Here is an 8,229-nt window from a genome sequence, read left to right as displayed (position 1 = left end):
GAAGGAAGGAAGGAAGGAAAGAAGGAAGGAAGGAAGGAAGGAAAGGGAAGGGAGGGAGGGAGGGAGGGAAGAAAGAGAGAGAGAGAGAAGCTATAGGACTGTAGCATCAACTTCTGCCTGAATTTCTAGCTTGGTGAACTGTCCTACAAATTTCAGATTGTCAGCGTCTACAATAGCATGAGCCAATTTCTTAAAATACATCTATCTGTATCTGTTTTCTATTGGCTCTGTTTCTCTGGAGAACCCTCTGCTACATTAGGGTTGGAGATTGTGTTTGGATCCTGGATCTCAATTCTGATTTCTGTACTTCCTAGCTGCATGACTTTGGACAAATTACTTGATGTGCCAAAATATCAATCTCTTCACATGTAAAATGAGATAATAGTAATTCCCTTACAGGGTTGCTGAGAGGATCAAATGAGCTGATGCATTTAAAGTACTTAGCAAATTCCCTAGCCTGGGTTAAGGCTTCAGAAATGTTAGCTCCGATTCTATTTTTGGTTAAACTTTTTTTTGGCCTTATTTTAATTAATCAGAGGTGTGGAGATAATACAAAATTGTGCATCCTGAGAGCCTGAGTTGTTCGGGGGGGCAGAGTGTCCTGTTGTTTTTGGAAGTGCCTTTGACCCAGCATTTTCCGTCCGCCATATGAACAGCCACAAGATGGTTCTGCAGCTGCCACTTCACCAGCAAAGTGGGTCACCCCCAGGTGGGCTGAGGAAGTGATTCTGGGAAGCACAGTCTGGACACCGGGACTGGTCACTGGGGAGCAGCAGCTGTAGATAGATTGCTGCAGTGACCCACGGCTCAGGGGACACATTAGGATTCTGTTTGAACCCACACATTGTGTAACCCAGGAAGCGAGAAGTGGTGCCCCAAACAGCACTGGACTCAGAATACATCAAGGCTACTAACCATTGGCTGTCCCTTGATTGAAATGGACTGCTTTGCAGAGGTGCCCATCTAATATGTACTGTGTTGAGCCACTCAGTATTTGTGGTGGGTCTTCTTGCTGCATTTGTTTGTGCATATGCTTGAAATGTACAGAAGGGTCTGTATGGCATAAGTTTGCTGAATGGAAAGGCCCAGTGTCCAGCCTATGATATCAAGTGCTGTACCATTCCTGGTCATTGGAGAGGTCAATGCCCCTCAGGCAAATGGAGGGGCAGGCCCCAGGTGTACATTTATACAGAGTACAGTGATTTGGTTGGAATGGAGCCTTCGTCAGAGAGGACAGCTAGAGAGGCAGTTCAATAATGCCCCTGCACATGTGCTGGCTAATTCGCATGGCTCTGGAAGGGGTGGCTGGTTGCTTTTGACAGTGGTGATATCTATTTAACGTTGCTCAAGTATAGGTCAGTGAGCCTGTTGTTACTTGGAAAGGGAACTAGTGAAATCACAGTTTTCAGTTTTGGATGATTAGTGGAAAATCCATTTTTTTTTTTTTAATACAAAAAGTTGAAATAAGGTGATTAGGTATCTACTGGTTTTTTTGTTTGTTTGTTTGTTTTTCTTTTTTTTGTTTGTTTGTTTTTTTTTTTTTGAGACAGAGTCTTGCTCTGTCACCCAGGCTGGAGTGCAGTGGCATGATCTCAACTCACTGCAACCTCTGCCTCCTAGGTTCAAGTGATCCTTTTGCCTCAACCTCCCAAGTAACTGAGACTACAGGCATGCACCACCACACTTGGCTAATTTTTGTATTTTTGTAGAAACGGGATTTCATCATATTGGCCAGGCTGGTCTCAAACTCCTGACCTCAGGTGATCCTCCCGCCTTGGCCTCCCAAAGTGCTGGTATTATAGGCATGAGCCACCGTGCCCAGCCTAGGTATTTACTTGTATTCCAGCCCCCAACTCCCTCTGGCCTAGAGCCTGGCCTGGTACTGCTCCAAATCTCATTGTGATTGGAGGGATCCACTCCAGTCTGTATGGGCCCAGGGCCACACATCCTCCTGGGCAGACTGAACAAGCTTAAGATCAGTCTTGGGCCAACTGGCGATTTTAGGTCTGTGCATCAAACACTCCAGCTCTCCTACTATTTGAACACACAGTAGGATTGCACTTCTCAGCTCACTTGCAGTTGGAGAAGGCCACGTGATCAATTCTGGCCAATGAGACGGAATGGAAGTGACCTGAGTCACTTCTGAGCTGGATGGCTTAATTACCTCTGTGATACCCTCTGGTGTTCACTTTTCCTCTGGAGTAGCCTACTGGCAATATTTAAGATGGTCACTTTTCCATTGGCCTGTGTTCCTAAGAGGTTACAATGAGAAGACCCCACCAGATGACCAGAAATGGACCAATGGCATGCATGCTCAAAGAATTAATCCTTTACTGAACCATCCATGGAGATTTTGGGGTTGTTCATTGTGCGGCATAACCCAGTCTGTCCTGACTGACCAGGAAACCTGATCGTTGAATGATCATAGAATGTCATGTAATCGGCCGGGCTCGGTGGCTCAAGCCTGTAATGCCAGCACTTTGGGAGGCCGAGACGGGTGGATCATGACCAGGAGATCGAGACCATCCTGGCTAACGCGGTGAAACCCCGCCTCTACTAAAAAATACAAAAAACTAGCCGGGCGAGATGGCGGGCGTCTGTGGTCCCTGCTACTCAGGAGGCTGAGGCAGGAGAATGGCGTGAACCCGGGAGGCGGAGCTTGCAGTGAGCTGAGATCCGGCCACTGCACTCCAGCCAGGGCTACAGAGCGAGACTCTGTCTCAAAAAAAAAAAAAAAGAAAAAGAATGTCATGTAACCAAACTTGCATTTCTTAGTTGTATTTGCATCCTGAAAGTCTCACATTCCCCTAAAAATTGTTCAGTGGTCCTTTCATCTGGAGCTTCCTCAGAATATAACGATACAGACCCCTGATAGATCCCTTCATCTTCTAGAAGTGAATATTTGAGAACTTGTTTGGAATTTGGCCGGGGTCTAGAAGTGAGAAGGCAAAGTAATTTTCCAGTTACTAGTTATCAGAACTTGAAGGGATCCTTGCAGTTGATTGTCCAAAACTTTAATTTTACCAAGGAGAAAATCAAAACTCATAGAAACCAGGAGAGTAATTTAACCAAGGTCACAACTTGCTAGTTGGTTATTAGTAGAGACAGGCCCAGGACTCAGGGCCATTGGTTACCTTTTATTTTTCTGCGTAACGAAGGGACTATGTATAAAGGTCAAAAAGGAGTTTGCTGGCCTCATAGTCAGCTCTGCCCAATAGAACCATAATGTAAACTATCAATGAGCTATTTTTTGGTAGCTACAGAGGAAAGTATAAAGAAAAAGACAAAGTTAATTTTAATAGTCTATGTTATTTAAACCAATATGTTAAAAATATTACCAAAGGGGTGATTTTTAAAAAGAAAAACACTTAAAAAGCCAAAAATAGTATTACATTTTAACTTGCAATCAATGTAAGAATTGTTAATCAGATATTTCACTTTGTTGCACTAAGTCTTTCAAATCTGATGTGGTGAGTTTTTAAAATTATTTTCTTTTTTTGAGACAAAGTCTCAGTCCGCTGCCCTGGCTGGAGTTCAGGGGCACCATCTCAGCTCACTGCAACCTCCCCGTCCTGGGTTCAACCGATTCTCCTGCCTCAGCCTCCCGAGTAGATGGGATTACAGGCACACACCACCACGCCCAGCTAATTCTTGTATTTTTAGTAGACACGAGGTTTCATCATGTTGGCCAGGCTGGTCTCAAACTCCTGACCTCAGGAGATCTGCCGCCTCGGCCTCCCAAAGTGCTGGGATTACAGGTGTGAGCCACTGCGCCCAGCCCTAATGTGTATTTTACACTTAGAGCATATCTCATTTGGACTAGCCACATTTCAAATGCTCAACAGCCACATATGGCCAGTTCCTATCCTGTGGGACAGCATAGCTCTGAGTTCTCGGAGGGCAGGGGGATTTCAACTCAGTTACTTTTGTTAAATACCTGACTTTGTGTCACACATGATGTTTCTCATTATCTTCATGTGGATACCAGACACCATAATACCTGGCCCCTTGTCACTTCATAGGGATGTGAAGGCAATTAATGAGATCATGTCTGAATTCAGCAGAAGGTTCTGTCTAAATTCAAGGTGCTATTCTCTTGTATGCATCTGTGGGGAAGTCCCATTAGCACCCATGGGAACTATGCATGTTACTGTAATGGGAAAACAAACACTCCTCATCAGGCAAGGAAAAATACTAGGTTACTAACAGGGGCGCGCTCTTCTGTGTGGGTGGGGACTTTCTGCTGAGAGGTGACGGAGTTACAAAGTCTTGTGCTGTCACACGGGTGAAGAGCCAGATCTCGGCAGGCTGCTGGGCAGGGGAGGTGGGAAAGGTAAACCAGTGCGCGGTGGAGGAGTGGGATGGTATAGACTATTGTGTTCAGACCTCACCAGTGCCCACCGTCTCCTCTTGTGGCAGGACACTAAAGGAACAATAGGCAGAATGCTGCTTTTCTAGTGTTCAGAATGGCTAGTTCAGGTTTACTTTTCTGGCTGAGTTTGGACAAGCTCCTGTGAGTCAAGCTGTGGGATGGAACTTCCGGGGACAGCAAAAGGTGCTATTTTCCCTCTTGCAGGAACTCTCTCCAAATTGCAAAAAGTACAAGTCACCCCCACAAAATGCTGGGAATCATGCTTGTTACAGTTTTGCTTCAATCCTCTAGTGTATTTGGTAAGTGTTTTAGAAGCCTTTAAAATAGTACTCTAAGGCCAGGTTCCATGGTGTGCCTGCAGTCCCAGCTACTAGGGAGGCTGAAGCAAGAGGATTGCTTAAGCCCAGGAGTTTGAGGCTGCAGTGAGCTATATTATACCTGTGAATAGTCAACACACTCAAGCCTGGGCAACGCAGGAAGATTGTCTCTCCACAAAAATTAAATTAAATTAAGTTATTTTAAATAGTGCTCTAAGCCATGGGTGGGCGTGGCTTGCTTTTTCAAGCTAGGCTCTATATTTATATAAATGAATTGAGCCACGCCTCAACACTCCACTATTCCCAATCAGCTTTTCAGAGTTATCACACAATGGGCACACACACACACACACACACACACACATACACACACATTCTTTTTAGCCTTGGAGCACAGGTAAGGCTGGGGAAGAAAGATTTAGGGAAGTCTAACTGTGTATGATTTTTGCTCCTAATAGCTACTTTTAATTTAACACCTATTCTCTGCCAGACGCTTTGCATGTACTATTTCTCCTCCATATAACTGCCCTTAAAGGATATTATTATCTCTATTTTACAGATGAAAAGAACTGAGCTCCAGAGAACTTAAGTAACTGGTACAAGGAGATAAGAATATAATAATCTGAAACTTAGAAATAAGCAAAAAAAGAATGACTGCCAGCACGTCTTTTTAGTATCATCAGAAGCTCTACCTAACAGGCCATCCTACTTCCAAGGATTATTGAAATCTCTAGGGAGAGTACCTTTGAGTAATTATTTCTTATGATTAGGGCCTATACTCTGTGAAACTACAGAGTTCAAGTTTTAACTTCATAGATTGTTAAATTATAAACTGTATTTCTCCCATAGGGATGCAAATTATTTCTTTCTGTTATAAAAAATAATCCCAAACGTCACAATTTTATTGACCAGTAACACAGTACCCAGTTTTATATCTAACAAACTCATTTCAACTTTTTTTTTTCTGATAGGATAAATACCATTTCTCCTCCCCTCCCCTCCCCTCCCGTCCCCTCCCTCCCTCCCTCCCTCCTTCCTTCCTTCCTTCCTTCCTTCCTTCCTTCCTTCCTTCCTTCCTTCTTTTTTTCCTTTTTTTTCTGGAGTCTCACTCTATCGCCCAGGCTGGAATGCAATGTCACGATCAGAGCTCGCTGTAGCCTCAATCTCCAGGCTCAAGTGATCCTCCTGTCTCAGCCTCTGTAAGTAACTGGGACCACAGGCACATGCCGCCATGCTCATGCCACTATGCACAACTAGTGGAAACAAAATTTGTAGAGAGGGGCCTTCCTAAGTTGCCTAGGCTGGTCTCAAACTCCTGCTCAAAAGTGATTCTCCCACCTTGGCCTCCCAAAGTGCTGTGTGAGCCACCGTGCCCAGCCAATAAATGCCCATTTTCTTTTCTTTTTCTTTTTTTGGAGATGGAGTCTAGCTCTGTCACCCAGGCTGGAGTGCAGTGGCATGATCTTGGCTCACTGCACCCTCCATCTCCCGGGTTCAAGTGATTCTCCTGCCTCAGCCTCCTGAGTAGCTGGGATTACAGGCTCCTGCCACCAGGCCTGGCTAATTTTTGTATTTTTAGTAGAGATGGGGTTTCACTTTGTTGGCCAGGCTGATCTCAAACTCCTGACCTCGTGACCCGCCTGTCTTGGCCTCCCAAAGTGCTGAGATTACAAGTGTGAGCCACTGCGCCTGGCCGGCCCCTTTTCAAATGCTCTTAGAATCACCTTTGCCATCTTATTTGTTCCCTCATTAATTAGTTAAACAAATATTTTACATGTGCTTATTATATGTTCATATGAGGGTCAACATAATATTATGAAGGGTTGAGGTTTTACTCTACCTGTAAGTTAACAAGTTAACCTGTCATGATTCAATGGATGCTGGCAGAAGACGTGAAACCCCTGGATCAGAGACAAATGACTTTATGATGAATGGTACAGCAAGCAGCATGGGCACCACTGTATTTGTGCCAGTTTGCCTTTCCTCTGCAAGTCCCATAAGGGTGATGTGGACAGACCTAAGTAGATGCCTATATATTCAGTGTGTCACATTATACTAAACTTAAGGAACTTGAATCTTTTATAATGCTAAGTAAGTCTGGATTCCCGTTTTCTCCAGAGTGAGACACTATCTCTACCTTCTAAGGTGATTTGTTATGTAAACATCCTTGTAAGGGCAGCTTGGAACAAAGTACCTTGCTTGTAAGATATTTAGAAACTTAAGAGACCAATGGAGAATTGTCTCCCAACAGTCAATTTTAAAAAATTATACCCTGGCCAGGGTGTAACAGCTGTAAATGACCACGCCTGGATTCTTCCTGGCTGCAATGTCTGGGCTGTTTCCACCATACTAAGAAAAGCCAAGTCCCACTGTATGTGACCAACAAAAGAATCCCCCACTACTATTAGCTCTTTGTATCTTTTCCAACGTAGGATGGAAGTGGCCTTGGTTTGAAAAAGATACATCAAAGCACAAAAGAGATGGTAATTAATCATTTTATTACCAAAGCCCTACATATCTTGAGATGCTTAAAATACTTATTGTGATAGAATTTTAAGAGAACCCTAAAACTACAAAAACTTTAAGGCAATTAAAACACTAGTCTGTGAGCAATTTAAGAGCAGGGACCACGTTTTATTTGCTTTTTTAATCGTCGGAACCTAACACAGTGTCTGGTACCTAGTAGGTGTTCACCAAAATTTTTGTCAAATTAGTGAATAAATAAATTAAGAGGGAGGAACACTCCTTTTTACCTCTTTCTTATCCTGTTTCTCTTTGGTCCTTTCCTTTCCTAGCAAACAAAGCAGGTATCTGTTGAACTCATTTCTGCCCTTTGCTTCAGCTGCTTGTTCCAATAACTTATTCCATATGTTTATTTCCTTTAGTGTGAAAAGATTTGGCACAAGTTTTCTTTTTTATTTATAGTTTCCTGAGTTTTCAGTCCTGTCTCTGCTCGCCTGTTCCCTTTCCCATATACACACACCCGGGAGTGTGAAGGAGCAAGTGCCGACAGCTACAACCGCGTTTCACAGGTTCTTGAAAGGGTTGCTGTTGTTTCTGGACAGTCACCCTGAGCTGCTGTCCCCAGGCCAGCGAGGCCGACTGCTTAGCCTGCAGCCTGGGCCGCACTCCTGAGACACTCTGCCCCCATCCGACTGGCCACATGCCCTCTCGCTCCTCAGGTGAGTGCAGCCCATATGGTGACAGAGCAAAATGGGGACAGACCCACTGAGCTCCCACAGGGGCCTAGAAGTACTTGACAAAAGGCCGAGCTTGGAAGGGCACGGTGAGTCAATCTGCTGGCCCAAAGGAAAACCAGAGATTAGAGATCTATGCTTAATTAATAGGGGGTGAGGAAGCCATTTCCAGACTCACCCTATAGTTTCAGAAGCAAATTATGAATTATTGCCTTGAGAGATAGGCTTTAGAGTGTAAAGTCCATTTTCATGTCAGTTGAGGAGCCTAAACAAATGTTCAATGGCACAGTTTCTCTTTTTCTTTATTTCCTTTTTTTTTTTTTTTTTTTTGAGACGGAGTCTC

This window comes from Mandrillus leucophaeus, unplaced genomic scaffold (assembly GCF_000951045.1).
Source record: "Mandrillus leucophaeus isolate KB7577 unplaced genomic scaffold, Mleu.le_1.0 Scaffold36, whole genome shotgun sequence".
NCBI classification, from domain to species: Eukaryota; Metazoa; Chordata; class Mammalia; order Primates; family Cercopithecidae; genus Mandrillus; species Mandrillus leucophaeus.
Note: the sequence above shows the minus strand (reverse complement) of the source record.